At 41.4% G+C, this 19,319-nt stretch overlaps 1 protein-coding gene and 1 non-coding gene across 2 annotated transcripts in view; one reads left to right on the top strand and one right to left on the bottom strand.

The window, feature by feature from the left end:
• Positions 1-3,258: 3,258 nt before the first annotated feature.
• LOC144309314 (small nucleolar RNA SNORD35) lies at positions 3,259-3,345 on the bottom strand. The gene has a single exon (XR_013375358.1). It is a non-coding gene; the product is annotated as a small nucleolar RNA SNORD35 (small nucleolar RNA).
• Positions 3,346-13,993: 10,648 nt separating this feature from the next.
• The window catches only part of PDK3 (pyruvate dehydrogenase kinase 3), an 84,845-nt gene continuing 79,519 nt past the window's right edge, over positions 13,994-19,319 (top strand). The window contains exon 1 of the mRNA XM_077887674.1: positions 13,994-14,120. The gene's annotated coding sequence lies outside the window, so the exon portion shown is untranslated. The remainder of the gene's footprint in view (positions 14,121-19,319) is intronic.

The raw sequence follows: 19,319 nt of genomic DNA, 5'->3' as shown, positions 1-19,319 counted from the left end.
CACCCCCATGCTCTCTTTCTCTAAAAAAAAGAAGAAAAAAGAAAGTATTAGAGAATATAGCATATACCAAGAGTAAAATTTTTCATGAAACTTTTGTTTCAACTATATATATATAATGTATATATATACACATACACATGAATGTATATGTGTGTATAATGTCATAATTCTACCGTATTTCAATTTTTAAAAATTGAAACACTCCTATATCCTCTGGTTCAAACATTCATAACTGTAATTCTTTTCTGAAGTACTGATCATTCTAGTGGATTCAGAATCAAGGACTGTGAATACAAGACCTTTGGTGGTTTGTACTAGCAATAGCATATTTATTTATTTATTTATTTATTTATTTATATTTTTAAAATTTTTATTTATTTATGATAGTCACACACAGAGAGATAGAGAGGCAGAGACACAGGCAGAGGGAGAAGTAGGCTCCATGCACCGGGAGCCCGACGTGGGACTCGATCCTGGGTCCTCAGGATCGCACCCCGGGCCAAAGGCAGGCGCTAAACCGCTGCTCCACCTAGGGATCCCAGCATAGCATTTTTAAAAAGTCATTTGTTAAGTAGAAATTAAACAACAAAAAAAGAAATTAAACATTAATTTCTCAAGTATAAATTGAACATTAATGGAATTTCTTAAGTACAAACATTAATTTGAGTTTTTAAGAATAAATTAAACAATGGTTGCAATCTCTATTAAGATGTTTTTCAGTCTCTAAAATGTATCAACAATTATGATTATTTCTAATCATTTATGATTAAGAAACCCAGGAAGCCAGCGTTTAGTTACGTAGCAAAATGCATGTCTTTAATTTAATTTCTCTTACCAAAGTTATTTCAAAATGGTTTAATTCTAAGATTTATTTGAATGTGTGCAGCATCAAATGTGCCTAACAATTCTTTCATTTGAGAACTGTGTGTGGCAGGAAGTCCAGGACCTTTGGAACCTTTCTGGTCTGCAAGGAATCCTGGCTTTGTCACTTACTAGCTGTTTGACATTTGACAAGTTGGTATATTGGGATCTTGGCTTCCTTGTCTATTAAACAGAGAAAATAATTTAGGTGGAAATTGCCTTTTGTAGAGGTCAAAATTGGTCAACTATCAGCAATTTCATGTGGCTCAACCTAATGATTATCTTACAGGGTGGTTGTGAGGATCAAACAAGACAATATTTGTTTAATACCTGGCACAATGCCTATTAAATGTTAGTATTCCCTTTGATGAAGGTGAAAAATACTAGTGTCATTGTTTAACTATCTTTTAAATTGGCAGCGTACACACTGGTCCCTTGCACATTATATACTTATTTAATTTGTGTCTTGCCTTGTTGCTGAAAAAATTTAAGGAGACTGGTACCCAGTTGGTACTAGATAAATATTTGGATACTAGTGAATTAATGTTTTCATTTAGTTTTGCTTCCTTGGTCATTTTTGAGTCATCACTTGGTACTTTACTAGAATCTGATGAAATGTTAAAGAGCCCAGTTTGGACTGTTCTTTTCCAAGAGTTTGTAACCAAGTCTTGTTTTGTACTCTAAGACGGGTTGTTCTTTCCTAGGCGCCAGACCCATGCAATGGTGTCTGGTGACTGTTTAACAACAGACTCTCTAGAAGCAAGGGTGTGTGGGTGGTGGTGAACCTAATATGTAGTATTGGCCAGTTTCCATGCAAATACTTACATCACTACTGATTTCAGGCTAGTAACTTGACATCACTCGGTGCACAGCTGGGAAGAGGTGAATGCAGCGAGCTCTTCTGAGCTAGAACCAAGATGCTCCAACCCCACCACTGGCCCCAAAACACATGAAACCCAACCTGAGGGCAGTGCTCTGCAGACTGGAACTCATAGTGGGTGTAGGAGTTTTGATTTATATTTATGCCGCTAATAAAGAATTTTCACAGTTACCGAGTTTCTTTTGGAAAGCACAACTAAACAGGATAACTGCAAAAGTAGAACAAAACAGTAATTACAATATTTATCATTACCCTACATCTGTATGACACCTTCTCATTAAATTGCTTTTCTTGATGAGACAACCTGCAGGGTTTTGCTCTTCTTTTTTCCTTTAGTCAACCTATTAATGACTAGACTACTAAGTAAGTATCCTCCCCAAAAATGCTATGTAGTTTTATTTATTGACTCTCTTGGTGATCTAACTGGCTCAGATCTTGGGAAACTCGTTTTTGGTGGGATTGTAAAATTCAACTTCAATTTTTTTTTTTAATGTGAGGGGGTATGAATCATAGTTGAGGGAATTGCTGAGGATATGGGTCAATTTTTGAGTGATGTATTTTAAGATTTTAAAAATGCTTCTGCAAATAAAATATTTTACTGTAAATCAGGTATACTAAATAGGAGATGGTAATGTCCCGAGGTAGGAGTGGACTTAAGAAATCAATAGTGGCATTTTGTTGTCACAATGATTGGGGAGCACTATTGACATTTAAAGGCTGGGGTCAGAGATGCTAGAACTGGAAATCACCCCCTGTTCTGAATGACCTTCAGATATCCTGCTGAACCATCATGTAGGTAAAAATAAGCCTCTAATTTTCTAGGAATGCAGGCACAGTATAAATTGAAGGATGCTTGCCTTTAGTATTGCTTAGAACTTTTCCAGTGTTGTTCACCATGCTGGGAAGTCATAACACCATGGGCAGTACTGATCTTGTCTTCAAGTTGCCACTAAAGCATACCTGTGTCAGTCTTGGCCTTGAGCTGTCACTCACACCGATGCTATGATAGTGTAAGCATTTGGCTACTTTATTTTGTCTTCTAGGATTGCCATGTCTGAGAGTTTAATTTTGAGGTGTTTGTTATTTTATTATACATTACTTTCTTTCTTTTTTCTTTTTTCTTTTTTTTTTTTCATTACTTTCTTTCTATTTGTCCTTTTCTGCCAGGGTATTATGTTGATTTTTTTTTACAATTATGCATAGGGGTATGTGGTATTCCCTATGGGTTTTATTTCAGGTTAGTGCAGGAGGACTCCTGAATATATGTTATTAAAGGAATCATTGGGTCTGAGACCCAATAAGTAATCTAAATAACTAATCCTTAGCATAATATGACAATACCATCTTTGTTTCCAAGGTCCCCAGCATATCTGCCTGCCATCTGACATCAAAGAGTGGTGCATCATATTTCCTTGGCCTCAAGACTATAAGTAGATTGTTGAACTCTTGCCCCAGTCACTACCATTTGTGGCCTAAAATAACAATTGTATCCATTTTCTTTCTTCTTCTTTTTTCCCTTCCTGGCATCAGCTGAGCCATTGGTGTTACCGCTGCTGCCCACAGTGTCATCCACAGACCATCATGAGGAAAAACCATCATCTGCTGAATTTTATCCATTTTCTTGATCGGCACTTAGTGTTATTTGTTCATTAGAACATCTGGTGCCATCGTGGAAAAGAACATAGTGAAAAAGTCTAGTGGATCACATATTATGGCAGTTGTAAAATGAGGCGAACCTCAATTTCCTTGAGTTTTGAATTTGTCCCTGAGGAATTTGGAGGCCGGCATTAGCAAGCACACCTGCTTTGTCTCCTGCCATACATAGTAGCAATAAACACCCTGGAAAGAAAATAAGCACATAGTGCTGTGCACACAATAACAAAAATATATACTTTGAGCTGGATTCAAATATGAACCTACAGGTCATGTTGTCAACACAGTGAAAAAGAAAAAAAAAAGCATCATCAGTGAATAAACCTGTAATGAGTATGCAGGGCTAACCTTTGGCAAGATTGCAAAGCAGCTGGTGTTTGTTTCCAGCACTTGTCTCTTCTTTCTCAGGTGCCCTTCCCTTCCCTTGGCATCTCCCCGGCCGGTGTCCACATGGAATCAGCATGCAATTTTGAGCTACTTCTGCTATATGCCAGGCAATGCGTTGCAATGCGTTAGGCACGACCAAATCCTTGTCTGATTTTGAGGAGTCTCCCTCTCAGAAGGAAAGGGGGTTGGCACACTTTCTTTCTTACTAACTCTAGGATCTTTTTAGAACAGACAGGCTCTTTCTGATGATCAGAAGAGTGGTTTTCCTGGACAGGCTGAAGTGACTGAGAAGGGGCAGGAGGGCTTCTGGGGGAGCTGGTAATATTGTGTTTCTTTTTTCTTTTTCTTTCTTTCTTTTTTTTTTTACTGTGATAAAACATTACACATCATAAAATTTACCACCTTAACTGTTTCTTAGCGTGTAGTTCAGTGGTGTTAAGTGTGTTCACCTTGTTGTGAAATAGGTTTCCAGAACTTTTTCATCTTGTAAAACTGAAACTCTGTGCCCATTAAACAATAACTCATTTTTCCTGTTCCCAGTCCCTGGTAGCCACCATTCTGCTTTTTATTTCTATAATTATGGCTACTTTAGATACCTTACATGGGTGGAATCCTACAGTATTTACCCTTTGGTGACTGGTTTATATCATATAGTATGATGTTCATCCATATTGTAGCATATGACAGGATTTCCCTCTTAAGGTTGTATTTTTTTTTTTAATCTGAGTAGTTTTACTTTGGGAAAATTCACCCAGCTGTGCATTTACTAACTGGGCACACTCCTGTATGCATGTTATACTTCCAAAAAGGGCTTTAAAAATTAGATGGAGATAAAAATTTAAAAATCATTGCTACCATTTCTACTAAGCTATGAGTAACTTCTGTTAATGTTTCCCAGGGGTGTTTTAGAAGTACCAGTTAGAGAAGGCAATGCTTAACTCAAAGGGGGTACTTTGGAGAGTACGTCAGGAGAGATGGCTTGGGGCACCTGGGGGTCTCAGTAGGAGAAGCCTCTGCCTTTGGCTCAGGTCATGATCCGAGGTTTCTGGGATCGAGCCCCATGGTGGGTTCCCTGCTCAGCGGGGAATCTACTTCTCCCTCTGCACCCCCCTCGTGCTCTCTCTTTCTCTCAATAAATAAATAAAATCTTTTTTATTAAGAAGAGATGAGGGACGCCTGGGTGGCTCGGTGGTTTAGCGCCTGCCTTCAGCCCAGGGCGTGATCCTGGGATCAAGTCCCATATCGGGCTCCCTCCATGGGGCCTGATTCTCCTTCTGCCTGCGTCTCTGCCTCTCTCTCTCTCTGTCATGAATAAATAAATAAAATCTTATAAAAAAAGAAGAGATGGTTTCACACACGCCCTATTGAAATTTCACCTGATGTATGGCTCTGAGCCCCTTTATACAGAAGGCTGCTGCTGCTCATCACAATCCAAAATCACTAAAAATTAATGCCCTGCCACCACCAAACAAGAGCAGAAGGAAAAGGGGAAAAAACTGTCTTTAAGAAGTGCAATGGAATTGGGGAGAAAGCCCAATTTTAGAAAATTTTAGGAGAAAGAACAAAACCGTGTTGGGAGAATAAAATCAGGGTTGCCAGATTTAGAAAAACAAAAAGCCACACAGACAAATAATCTATACAGGACAGCCAGGGAAACTTGAATTGCAGATCATCAACAAATAGGTTTTTAAAGTAGAACTATGCTCCGGGGCAGCCCGGGTGGCTCAGCGGTTTAGCGCCGCCTTCAGCCCAGTGCATGATCCTGGAGACCTGGGATCGAGTCCCACATCGGGCTCCCTGCATGGAGCCTGCTTCTCCCTCCGCCTGTGTCTCTGCCTCTCTCTCTCTCTCTCTCTCTCTCTCTCTCTGTGTCCTTCATGAATAAATAAATAGAATCTTTAAAAAAATAAAAATTAAAAAATAAAATAGAACTATGTTCCATATAGTACATAGGACATTCTTGTACTAAAAATATATTTGTTGTTTATCTGAGATTCAACTTCCCTGGGGCACCCTGTATTTTACCTGGCAACCCTAGATGCAAGGGAAGGAAGAGGGAGATAAAATCACAGGGGACACAAAAAATGTCTTTTCACTGCAAGCAACCAGCTCAAAGCCAGATTCTCTGACAAGTACTTACCACCAGAAAATGTTCTCTGTCCTAAATGAGGGAAAGAACTTTCCACAAGGTATTGGTTTGATTTTGCAGTGAAGAAAGGATTAGACTTTTCTTGAGTGTCTTGCTAGGGGTCCAGAGTTTAATACAAATCTTGTCACATTTGCTATTTCCCAGAGAGCTGAATGACAGAATAGGATAACCTAGGATGATGGTGTGTGGGGCCACAGGTAGGAAGGGCAAGGTACTTCCTCTGAAAGACCCAGTGCCTGGTAGTGACTTATCTTGTCAGTTTTCATCTGAAGAAATTTTGATGGGTATAAATAGGGGTTGCCATTAAATGTACTGCATCAGTACTTGCGGGGGGGAAAACAAATTCCTGAACACTCTGCCCTCCCTATTCATCAAAGCAAAATAGCCCAAGATTCGCTCAAGGTGAATGAGGGCAGTTGTTCTGGAAGAGTTGGCCTTGTCACACAATTTCTGATTTGCTTTGAAGCCCTTCAGTTAAACCCTCCTAATTCTGAGTCAATGGAAGGGATAATCAGGCTTGATCAATGAAAGTTCTCAGGCTCATTGTTTAAAAGAAATTTTTAAAATTGTAAGTATTTAATAAGGATTAAATAATCAACAAGATGACTCTAAACTGAAGTTTTGCAAGGCCCATTTTAATGACTTGTTTTTAAATCAGAAGTATAGTTGCATGTAGTTAAAGGCAAATGTCCTTTAAACAGTTTGTTACTAGACATAGGTAAACTTGATGTTTTGTGATCTTTTTTATACCATTAATTGCTTTGTAAGCTTTTCTTTCATAGTGTTTGAAGTAAACTTTGGCCTAGCTCAGGTCGAATTATCACAAAACTTTAAAACAGTGAAGACTGAATTTATTACTTGGAAGCTCTATCTGTGACTGTTATCAACTGGATATGTAGAATCTTGGTTGATACTTTTTATGGCTTTATGAAACTGTCAATAGCCCTGGCACGTATGTATGTCCTTGGACAGTTTCCTTAGGTGTCTACAGCTCAGCGTCCTCATCTACAAAATGAGGGGGTGGACCAGATGATCTCTAGCCTCCAAGCTCTAAAACATCATGACTAGTTGATCACTCAAAGTGTGTCCATTTCAGGGATCAGTGACTTAGAACAACTTACCTAGACTTTCCTTGGTAGTGATGTTTATGATTTTAACAAATAAAGGTAAGAAGAGTATAGAAAAAGGGTTTTCAATTGCTTCTTGTCCCCTTGGAAATCTTTCATGGACAAATAATCAGAAGTTGGGGGGAAAACCAGAATACCCAGAAAGCAATAATGTCTAGAAGAGACCACGGATTGAAGAACTGAGATGATTACTGCAAGGGGAGTAGATGCCATGAGAGAAAAACATGCCTGTCTTTGCTTCCTCAAAACACCAGATTGTGCCTGCTGGGAACAAGAGATTCACTCCTCGTTAGGACACTGAGTGCTGCCAGAAGCAACATCTTCTGTTTGATTCCCGTAACAGTCAGGAAAAGCATGTAATGGAAGCTGTAGCACAAGACAAGACTATGCCTGGGGCCGAGTGTTTCCACCCACCCCAACTCTGAGGTGAACAGTCTGTAGGTAGCACCTTGAGGATCAGGCTCTCTCATCTCCAGAGTCTCCATACTCATTAAGTCAAGTATTTAAGATGCAAATTATTTGGATCATGAAACTTCTTGCTTCCACACTCATTGCCAAATATTTGTGCACTTTCTGAACATTGTTGTACAAATTATAAATGTATCTAAAAATGTTCAACCATAGCTTCTTGCTAAGACTCTCCCACGTGAGACAGCTTGTGACCAGCCCCTCAGCCAGCTTCTTGAGAAAGCAGACAGCTTGGAAAGGAAACTTGCAGCTGGGAGGGTAGACTCTGGCATTAAACAAGGCAAGGTCACTTCACCTGCTTTACCAGCTTCATTCCTTCCCTGCACCATGGCTCTGCCTTCCTCACCAGGGGGACAGAAATCTGGAAGGATATTCTAAGTGCCCCTGAGGACTGTGTATATGTGGACACTATAGAGTACATGTGCATACTCGAGGACAGACTAATCAAAGTTAATTTACAAGGGGATCTAGGAGAAAGAGAGTTGTAATGTGGTCAGTATCGTGATATGTATACGGTGTATATGGTGTGTGATATTTTGTAGCAAAGTTCAGAATTTGTTCCAGAAAACTTGGCAGAAATTTTACCCTCTAAGGCATAGGAGGTGTGGGAAGCTGAAGAATGCCCTCCTCCAAAGCTGTCCACCTATTTATCCCCAGAATCTGTGAATATGTTACTTTACATGGTTAAAGGGACTTTGCAGATATGAGCTGCAAAGCTAAGGGTCTTGAGACAGGGAGATGATTCTGGATAATCTGGATGGGCCCAATGTCATTACAAAGGTTCTTATAGGAGGGAAGCCTCTAGAAGGCAGAAAATGTACAGACATAGATTCTCCTTTGGAGCTTCCAGAAAGAATGCAGCCCTGCTGACTCCTTGATTTTAGGACTGCTGACCTCCAGAACTGTAAGAGAATACATTTTGTGCTGTTTTAAGCCACTAAGTTTATGGCAATTTGTTATAGCAGCAATAGGAAAGTAATGTAGGAGGATTCAACAGGGTGTTTTCAATTCAGCAAGAATGGTTTGGGGAGAATGTAGGGGTAATGGCAGGTAGGAATGTTCAGAAAGTCAGTTACTATACAGGGGTTTCTTGGGAGCCTGCTGTCAGCTAGGAACTGAGACCTCAGTTGTTGACAAATAGACATGGGCTCTGCCAATATGGAACTGAGGAAGACTGGCATTAAACCAAAAATTGCTATTAATTAACTTCAAGTATGCAGTGTGCTATGAAGTACTTCACAGTGCTCTGAGAATGATTAAAAGGAGATCTACTCCTTCTGGATGGTCAGAGGTTTTCCTGAGGATGTGATGTTTAAGGCAGACTCTAGGATGAGCAGGAGTTAGCTGTCTCAGGTCAGTGGGGGCAGAAGGGGCCTTCCAGACAGACAGAAAAGCTTTTCCAAGAGCTGTAGGCAGGCAAAGTGCTGTGTTTTAAGAAGTTAAAGTAAATCCAGTATCATTGGTGCCAACAGAATAAGAGCTAGTGTTGTGCAAGAGGAGATGGATGACTAGGGCCTAGGTTAGGCAGGGCCTTCCAGGCTATTGAAGGACAGTGGTATGTCCACATTTATACTTTCAAAGATCACTTAGGCTATAGTAGATGAAAGAATGGATTGGGGGGCAAGAGAAGATACCAATAGACAAGCTATGAGGACACTGCAACAGCCCAGGTGAGAAGTAATGGTAGCCCTGGCCAGGATGGTGGCAGCTGGGATAAAGAGAAACAGAAGGGTTCAAGAGATAAATATATAGGACAGAGAATCAAAGGCTTAATGATTGAGGGAGTGTGAGAGGTGACAGAGAGGGAAATGTTAAGGATGATGGCCAGAGGGACATCTGGGTGGCTCAGTGGTTGAGCATCTGCCTCCGGCTCAGGGTGTGATCCCAGAGTCCCAGGATCAAGTCCGACATCAGGCTCCTTGCACAAAGCCTGCTTCTCCTCCCTCTGCCTATGTCTCTGCTTCTCTCTCTGTGTCTCTCATGAATAAATAAAATCTTTTTTTTTTTTTTAAAAAAAAAAAAAAGGATGATGCTTAGGGCAGCCCGGGTGGCTCAGCACTTTAGTGCCACCTGCGGCCCAGGGCCTGATCTTGGAGACCTGGGATTGAGTCCCACGTCGGGCTCCCTGCATGGAGCCTGCTTCTCCCTCTGCCTGTGTCTCTGTCTCTGTCTGTCTGTCTGCCTGTCTCTCTCTGTCTCATGAATAAATAAATAAAATATTTAAAAAAGTAAAAAATAAAAAGGATGATGCCTAGATTTATAGATTAAGCAACCCTGTCAACAGAACTTCCATTTTCCAAAGAAGGGAACAATGCTGGAAGAGAAGAATTTTGGTGGGAAGATGGTGAGTATGACTTTGGCCATCTATAACTTGAAGGGGTCACTGAGGCATTCAGGTGGAAATGTCAAGTAGGCATTTGCACACGCAGGGGCAGGAGATTTATTTATTTATTTTTTTTAAATATTTTTTTTAATTTTTATTTATTTATGATAGTCACAGAGAGAGAAAGAGAGGCAGAGACACAGGCAGAGAGAAGCAGGCTCCATGTACCGGGAGCCCGATGTGGGAATCGATCCTGGGTCTCCAGGATCGTGCCCTAGGCCAAAGGCAGGCGCCAAACCGCTGCGCCACCCAGGGATCCCTTTTTTTTTTTTTTAAATATTTTTTTTAATTTTTAAGGGGCAGGAGATTTAAATGAGGAGTCAGAATTTCAAAGGTAAGAGAAGCCCTCGTGATAGTGGAGGTTGCCTAGGAAGGGAGAAGCTGGTAAGAGGAGGGCGTAGGAATCTCAAAGGAAGCAGAGGAGCAGAGGTCAGAGGAAAAGACCTGGGAGTGACTAGAAAACCAAGAGAAAAACAAGGAGGGTGTAGAGCTACTGAACTGAAAGGAAAAGAGAGTTTTTCAAAAAAGAGGGAGTGGCTGGGAGGTCGAGAAAAATAAGGACTAGAAAGTATTCCTTGGAAATGAAGATCATTGGTGACCTCAGCATGAATTGGGTGTGATGGAGGAAAGGGGACAGAACCTAGGAACTGTCATCTCTTCTAAGTGCTTCTGGTAGATGCTAGTGAGAACAATGTCTTCAGGAAAAGATAGGAACTAGTGAGACGTCCGGAGGCAAACTGTTGCTGGGGGTGGCTGAATTATGTGCACCACTGCCACCACCACTGTGCATGTGCACCAGTACCTTGCCTGCTCAGAAAAACACATGTAGGTGATGGACAGGACTCCAGACTGCTAGGGCCTTAACCACAACTTGTTCACCTGTCCCCTTTGGCCAGAGTCACCCCATCACTCCCTCTTTCTCTTAGCTCTCTGGTCTTTGCTTGTAGCCTTTTGTGTCTTCATTCTTGGTTATTCTGAGACTGGACCCATGAACTCACTGCTCTCATTCTTTCTTCCTTTCGTTCTCCTGGCGTTGGAGAGATTTTGTGTCTCCAGGGAGTCTGAATGAATTGACATTTCAGAGCAATTGTTTTTCATCCAGTGTGTATGTAGTGGTTCTTTGTGGAACATGGCCAGTCCTATGAGCAGACAAAGAAAAATAGCATATTAGGTAAGTGACTTCATGGAGAAGTGTGAGGGGAGGATACCAGTCCCCTCCTTTGTGAGAAGGCAGGAAGGCTATTGGAAGAGCCAAAGAGTTGATCCGGGTTGAGGGTTCAAAAAATAGTAAGAGAAAATGTTCCTCTATTTTTTTTATTGTCTACTGAAATCCAGCTTACATGTAATTCATATGGAATTCCTTGACCGTGACTATGAGGTGCATAGAGGAGTCCAACCTCCTCCACTTTTATGAGGCAACAGAGCATAACAATGGGAACAGGTGTTCCTTGGGTTATGCTGCCAAATAAAACTGAGTACTCAAGACCAAAGTGACTTTGCTCTGAAACCAGAGCAACAACAGGAATCCTGAGAAGGAAGACACACACACACACACACACACACACACACACACACACACACTCTGAAAGAATGAGGCCATTTTGAGAGAAAGGAATAAAAGAAGAAAGGGTTATATCAGGAGAAACAAAATACAGCTCTGACTCATGCAGTAAGCTTGAATGATGAAAAAAATAATTGGAGAATAATATCAGAGTTCTGAACTTGGCTTTGAACATGAATATAGCTTTTACTTGTACATTTGGAGGCAGTTATTCCCCTCCTTCACTGTTTCCTTCATCCTTCAGGTTAGGAAATTATTCCCTTGAGTGAAACAAAATTATATTCTCTTGTTTTCTGGGAAAGTGCGTGTGCTAACTCTTCCTTCAGGATCCGTTGAATAAGTTAGTAGCTGATGAAAGAAAGCAGCAGGTGACTACATTGGCATTGATAAATAATTGAGTATTGTAGTTAGGGTTCTTCTCAGAGACTCATGATCTTTTTTTTTCTAGAGATCAGCTGAAGTCCAGCCCTCTCACTTTACATATGAGGAACGGGGTGTGAAAGGATGAAGCAGTTTTCCCAAATCCACAGAGCTACCAAGCAGCAGATCTGGTCCTAAAACTTCGGGATCAGGTGTCTACTGGGCTATGCTGTCCTACTCAAATGTATTAAAACAGCCGCAGCACCCATAAGTGAAAGCTTTCTCGGTTCAGGAGGGTATCATCTCCAGTTCTCACAACAAATCTTTAAAGGAGGCTTTATCACTCCTGTTTCCTGAGTCAGAAAACCAAAGCTCAGAGAGGTTAGCTAACTCACCTAAGACCACACTGTCAGTAGAACTGTCTAATCTTGCCGCATGACCAAGTGTGGATTACCAGTACCTAGGGCTGATCCTTCACCTCAGTGGGGACAGGTGATAGCTGGTCTGGTGTCACAAGGAATGCCCAAAGGGCCACACAACCAAAATTATTGACCCAGTTCCTTGGCTATGGTGCTTAAAGGTTGAACTTCGAGTCACTGCTAGGAAGGAACAGAGTCTTGAGGGAATGGGACGCTGAGGAGTTATGTTTTCTTGGGAAAGGAAACTATGTGGAGCGGGATGCCTGGGTGGCTCAGCAGTTGAGCACCTGCCTTTGCCCTAGGGAGTGATCCCAGAGTCCTGGGATCGAGTCCCACATCGGGTCCCTGCAAGGAGCCTGCTTCTCCCTTTGCTTATGTCTCTGCCTCTCTCTGTGCCTCTCATGAATAAATAAATAAAATCTTAAAAAAAAGAAGGTATGTGGAGCAAAGGGGAACTTTTCAGGCTGAGTAGGATGATACTTGTCAAGTGGAGACAGGGGAGGGGAAGGGTTCTCTGGAGAGAGAACAGATATTGCCCAGCTCTGAAAGGTATTTGGAATGAGGCTGTATCTTTGAGTCCCTAATTGGGCTGGAGTATTTATGGAACTTTTTTTTAAAAAATATTTTATTTATTTATTCATGAGAGACAGAAAGAGGCATAGACATAGGCAGAGGGAGAAGTAGGCTCTCTGCAGGAGCCCGATGTGGGACTCGATCCCGGACCCCAGGATCACGCTCTGGGTCAAAGGCAGACGCTCAACCGCTGAGCCACCTAGGTGTCCCTATTTATGGAACTTGATAGCATGCATTTATAGAACCTGATGAATATGCTGTGACTGTACTATTTTCAAAGAGGGTCCATCATTATATAGAACTGAATTAATTGTAATCCTGGGCTCCAGATACAGAGGTTCATGCACGGCTCTCTCTTTACATAAATACATAAATAGGAACACTCATGAATCCAACATCCAAACCAAAACTAGAGCAGTCAATGAAGCTGTTTGACAATACCAGGTTTTGAAAAGGAGGATATAGGTTGATGGAACATCTTATTCATCCCTAGGAGTATAAATTAGTTGAATCAATTTGCATTGTTTTGTAGTGTTAAAGATTCTCTTGGAATCTGTAAACCCGTCCAAAAAAAAAAAAATTCACAGCAGCACTGTTTATTTGTAAATCATGGAGCTAAGTAGTGAATTTATCTTCCTGTTACGTTTGAAAGTATCAACAAATACAGGAATCTTCCTTTTTTGAGTGGGGAAAGGCTAGCTCTTCTAACGGCACCTGCTCACAACCTCCTTCCATGTTACTGTTAGACAAAAAAGAAAGGCAATTCTTTATCACTTGTCACTAGTCATGTGTTTGTTGAATTGGCATCTCGGACTAGGGAGGTATAGTCATATTTTTAAATGAGGCTTGTCTGTGCAAAGCAATTTGAGTTTTATTTTTTTAATTTTTTGCTGTAACTTATTTTTTAAATTATATATATATATGTATATATATATTGAAGTTCAATTTGCCAACATATAGTATAACACCCAGTGCTCATTCTGTCAAGTGCCCTCCTCAGTGCCTGTCACCCAGTCACCCCATCCCCCCACCCGCCTCCCCTTCCACTTCCCTTGTTCGTTTCCTAGAGTTAGGAGTCAATTTGAGTTTTAGAGAACTCATCTGCTTGCATTTGTTTGGCATTGCTTCCTCTTCTTGTATAGGTCTTCAAGTCATGGCAGAGACAAAAGCTTTGGCAACTGAATAACACCCTGAACAATAATCCACTGTTGGGTTTCCTGGCTCTATCATACATCAGTGGACAGTCATGGGCAAGTTCCTGAACTTCTCCGAGCCTCAGGCTTTCTTATCTCTAAGTGGGTAAGTTCATGTGTGCCTTGGGGGACTGCTATAAGGATTAAAGGAAGGAACTGCACGTAACTAGCTAGGGAACAGAGAAGCCCAGCAGCAAATTTTAGTTACCATTTCTTTCTTTTTTAAAAAGATTTTATTTATTTATTCATAAGAAACACACAGAGAGAGGCAGAGACATAGGCAGAGGGAGAAGCAGGCTCTCTGTGGGGAGCCTGATGCAGTACTCTATCCCAGAACCCCCGAGATCACACGACCTGAGCCAAAGGCAGACGCTCAACCACTGAGCCACCCAGGTGTTCCACAAACGTTAGGTACCTTTTCTATAGAAACAGGAGGATAGGGCAGCCTGAGTGGCTCAGTGGTTTAGTACCGCCTTTGGCCCAGGGCGTGATCCTGGGGACCCAAGATCAAGTCCCACATTGGGCTCCCTGCATGGAGCTTGCTTCTCCTTCTGCCTGTGTCTCTGCCTCTCTCTCTCTCTGTGACTCTCATGAATAAAATAAATAAAATCTTAAAAAAAAAGAAACAGGAGGATAAGGGACACCCTGCAATATATCTAGCACAGCACTTATCTCATTGAAATTTAACAGGAGCCCCAAGTGCGAGGCACAGATGTAATTTAACATTTTCTAGAAGCCACACTTAAAAGTGAACAAACAAAAAAACCAAATGAAATTAATTTTAATAATATATATGATTTAGCCAGTTTAACTGATACATCTAACATGCTATTTCAACATGTAATCAATATAAAAATTATTGATGAGATAGTTTGTATTATTTTCCTTTTTCTGGCATACTGAGTTTTCAAAATCCCCTGTGAATTTTACACTTACAACAATCTCGGTTTGGATCTGTACATTTCAAGGACTCAAGAGCTCCATTTGGGTAGTGGTGCTGAATTGGGCATGCAGCTTTAGCCCTTCTAAGGAGATTGACTCTCTTTAGATTTTGAAATCTGGCCTTTTCAATTCTATTCTAGTACACATTCCAAACAGTGGGAGGTGATTGACCCCATTCCTTTTTCTTTTTAATATTGCTAATTTAGAGTTGCCTCATAGATGGGTCACGGGTCAGATTATCCTAGAGCAGGGGCCTCCAATCTTTTTGGGAGAAACGACTGTTTTTTCTTTTCCTCAAAGCTTTTAAACCTTCAGAAAATTAGGATAATTGGAGGGAGGGGAAGGTGAAAACAGTTGGGGCTGACAATAAAACACCTTCTGGAGAAAAGTCCTTCCTGGAAGCTACCTAAGCCTTCTCGATGGAAGGAAGTCTTGGTGACTTCAGAACTGACTCAAGTTGGCTGTTGGGTTCACAATGGGTGGTTGTGATGGTCGGTGCTGGGGGTAGGCTGCACCCCTGCCAACAGCTTGGATGGATGAGGGCTGTACTCAACTTACTGATGTGAGAAACGCCAAGTTTTCCAGATAATAGGTGGCACCTTAGATGTCAGAGTCCACTGCAAATAATGGTTCATGCTCAGTTAATTATGGGCACTAAGTAAATATTAATAGAAACTGATAAGATCATGATTTGGATGAAAACAGAAGAGCAGTAGATTCTGACAGGTTGCTGTATAATTAACTTTCATCTTTTGGGGTAAAGGAGAACTGAATAAGGCCATTCAGTTCAGTTACCTATTCTGGCATCATATTTTTGGATCATATTCCCACCCAGAAACTCCCAGGGATATCCTAAATGTCAACCTAACCATGGTAATCACTCAAAACACTCTGTAGTAGTTCTTATTGGCATTTTGCTGATTCCTTCCAGACTTTTTCCATGAAGTTTTTGTGATCTCTTCGTAGCTGAGCTCAAATTTAATACATTATTTTGTATCTTGCTTTTACCCACTTAAAATATTTGCATTTTCCATGTTCTCATATAGATTTCACACAACACATTTTTAATGACAGTCTAATAGCCCACTGAGTGCTTGTGCCATAATTTACTTAACCATTTTCCATTACTGTCTTTTCCTTCTGATTATTATAGGATGTAATTTTGTTTCATAACTTGCACACAGGAAACATTACCTTTATTTTTTTAATAAAATTAAACCTGCATTTGAATTCCTATGTGCATGGTGGGCAACACACCCAAAAGCAGCCATCAATGGGGAACTAGTTGCATGTGTATATGCAGGGTATCTGGACAACGTTTAGTGTGATGACTCAGATACTTTTGACCCTAAGCAACACAGATCTACTCAACCTGGCCTAAACCATAAAGGAGATGTACTGGCCTGTATAACTGGGGGTTCAGAGGAAGCTTCGGGATTGGTTTGATTTAGTCACCTGAACATCATCAAGGACCCTGTTTCTTCTCATTTCTGCTCTCTACAAAGTCAGCTTCACCCTGGTCACGAGATGGTTGTCAGCTGATGCCACATGCTTGCGTGCATGCACTCAGAGATGGGGAGAAGGTAGAAAGAGAAGAGAGATTCTTCCAGAAACTTCCTCCCAATAGCAAGTATGTTTCTTTCACAGAAGCCTCCAGGAAATACTCCTCCTTTCTTATTGGCCTAAATTGGGTCATGTGCCCATCCCTGAATGAAGAGCTTATGGCCAGTGGCCATAATTTTTAGATTGAGCCATGTATTTCATTACTACAAGGGTGCCTGGGTGACTCAGTCAGTTAAGCATCTGCTTTTGGTCTCAGGGTCCTGGGATCAAGCCCTGCATCAGGCTCCCTCCTCAGTGGGGAGCCTACTTGTCCCTATCCCTCTACTGCTCCCCCTGCTTATACTCACTCATGTTCTCTCTCTCTCTCTCTCTCTCTCTCAAATAAATAAATAAAATCATAGACAAACAAACAAACCCAAAACATTACTGCAAAGGAGGCTCTTACCCGCACCCACCCCCAGCACAAATTCACTGCACGGGCAGTAAACAAAAGTGGGTGGTAGTTACCCAGAGAAGGGAGAATGCATTTATAGAGATTACCAAAATGTCTCATATCTTCCAAATTCTGTTTTCAGTCCTGCTATACAATAACAGCTAATGAACACCCTTAGGCACAGCAGCCCAAAGCCCAGACCTAAAGTCTCCATTGTCTTACAGGTCAGAGAAGATCAGCTACCTCTTTCACCTGCCCCTCCAAGAGGTGCAAGAACAAAACACAGATTTAATTTCTCCATAAATTATCCTGCCACACCATTCCTGTGCTTAAAATCTTTTCTGACCTCTTTTTTTGGGGGAAGAGAAAGACTACCAGTAGTATGATGAAAACCCTCCTTTGTTAGAAACAAAAGGACCAGGATAAATGGAGTTGAAGAGGATTTGCATCATCTAAAGTAGCTTGTCAAAAAAATCATGAATCTGGGCACTTGGAAAAATAGAGCTACTGCTTCAAATCACACACATATTTGATTAAAGATATAAGTTTAATAAAACTTTATTAAGTAAACCTTTCTTCTCTAGTTTACTCATCTTCACACTCTTAACTTCCTACTCTTCAAATCTAAAGGTGGGTTGGTGGATGTTGGACATAATCAAAATTTCCTTCAATAGGTTAATGAGTAAATAAATTGTGCTCCCTCCAGACAATGGAATATATTATTCACACCTAAAAAGAAATGAGCTATCAAGCCACAAAAAGACATGGTTGAACTTTAAGTGCATATTACTAAGTAAAAGAAGCCATTCTGAAAAGGCTATATGATTTCAACTGTATGACATTCGGGGAAAGGTAAAATTATAGAGACAGTAAAAAGATCAACACTTGCCAGGGGTTGGCAGGGAGGGATATATAGGTGGAGAACGCAGAACTTTTAGGGCAGGGATGCCTGGGTGGCTCAGTGGTTGAGCGTGTCTGCTCAGGGTGTGATCCTGGAGTCCTGGGATTGAGTCCTGCATCAGGCTCCCCGCAAAGAGCCTACTTCTCCCTCTGCCTATGTTTCTGCCTCTCTGTGTGTCTCTCATGAATAAATAAATAAAATCTTTAAAAAAGAAAAGAACTTTTGGGGCAGTGATTGGGCCAAACGCATAGAATGTACAGCCCCAGGAGTGAAGGGTAAACTGCGGACTTTGGTTCATAATGATGTGTCGATGTGGGCTCATTGATGGTAGCAAATGTGCCAGTCTGGTGCGGGATGGCGATGGTGGGGGAGGCCGTGTGTGTGTGTGTGTGTGTGTGTGTGTGTGTGTGTGTGTGTGTGTAGGGGGGGTGGGAAAGGCAGAGGGTATGTGGGAACTCCCAGTAGTTTCCACTCAATTCTTCTATGCACCTAAAAATGTTTTAAAAAAATAATAACGTCTGGGGACGCCTGGGTGGCTCAGTGGTTGAGTGCCTGCCTTTGACTCAGGGTGTGATCCCAGATTCCCAGGATCGAGTCCTGCATTGGGCTTCCTGTAGGGAGCCTGCTTCTCCCTCTGCCTATGTCTCTTCCTCTCTCTCTCTCTCTGTGTCTCTCGTGAATAAATAAACAAAATCTTAAAAAAAAAATAAAGTCTGTTTTGGGGCACCTGGGTGGATCAGTTGGTTAAGCATCCAACTCTTGGTTTCAGTTCAGGTCATGTTCTCAGGGTCATGGGTTTGAGCTCCCTGTCAAGCTCCATACTCAGCGGGATATCTGCTGGAGATTCTTTTCCTTTCCCTCTCCCTCTGCCCCTTCTCCCCACTCACATGAGTGCTCTCTCTCTCTCTCTAATAAATAAATTTTTAAAAATATTTTTAAAAAAATTAAAAATAGGGCAGCCCCTGTGGCTCAGTGGTTTAGCGCCACCTGCAGCCTGGGGTGTGATCCTGGAGAACCCGGATCGAGTCCCAGGTCAGGCTCCCTGCATGGAGCCTGCTCCTCCCTCTGCCTCTCTCTCTCTCTCTCTCTCTGTGTGTCTCTATGAATAAATAAATTTTAAAAAAAATTAAAAATAAATAGGGGTGCCTGGGTGGCTCAGCGGTTGAGTGCCTGCCTTCAGCCCAGGGCGTGATCCTGGAGTCCCAGGATCAAGTCCCACATCGGGCTCCTGCATGGAGCCTGTGTCTCTCTCTGCCTATGTCTCTGCCTCTCTCTGTGTGTGTCTCTCATGAATAAATAAATAAAATCTTAAAAAATTAAAAATAAATAATTAAGTCTATTTTAAAGATACAGGCTGATATCAAAGAACATGGAATTGAGAGTCAGGAGACCTGGAGTCAAATTTGGACTGCCATGTACAAGCTGTGTAATCTTAAAATCTTTTAATCTTTCTTTTTTTTTTTCTT

Source organism: Canis aureus, chromosome X (genome assembly GCF_053574225.1).
Source record: "Canis aureus isolate CA01 chromosome X, VMU_Caureus_v.1.0, whole genome shotgun sequence".
NCBI lineage: Eukaryota > Metazoa > Chordata > Mammalia > Carnivora > Canidae > Canis > Canis aureus.
This window is presented reverse-complemented; position numbering and strand designations above follow the sequence as displayed.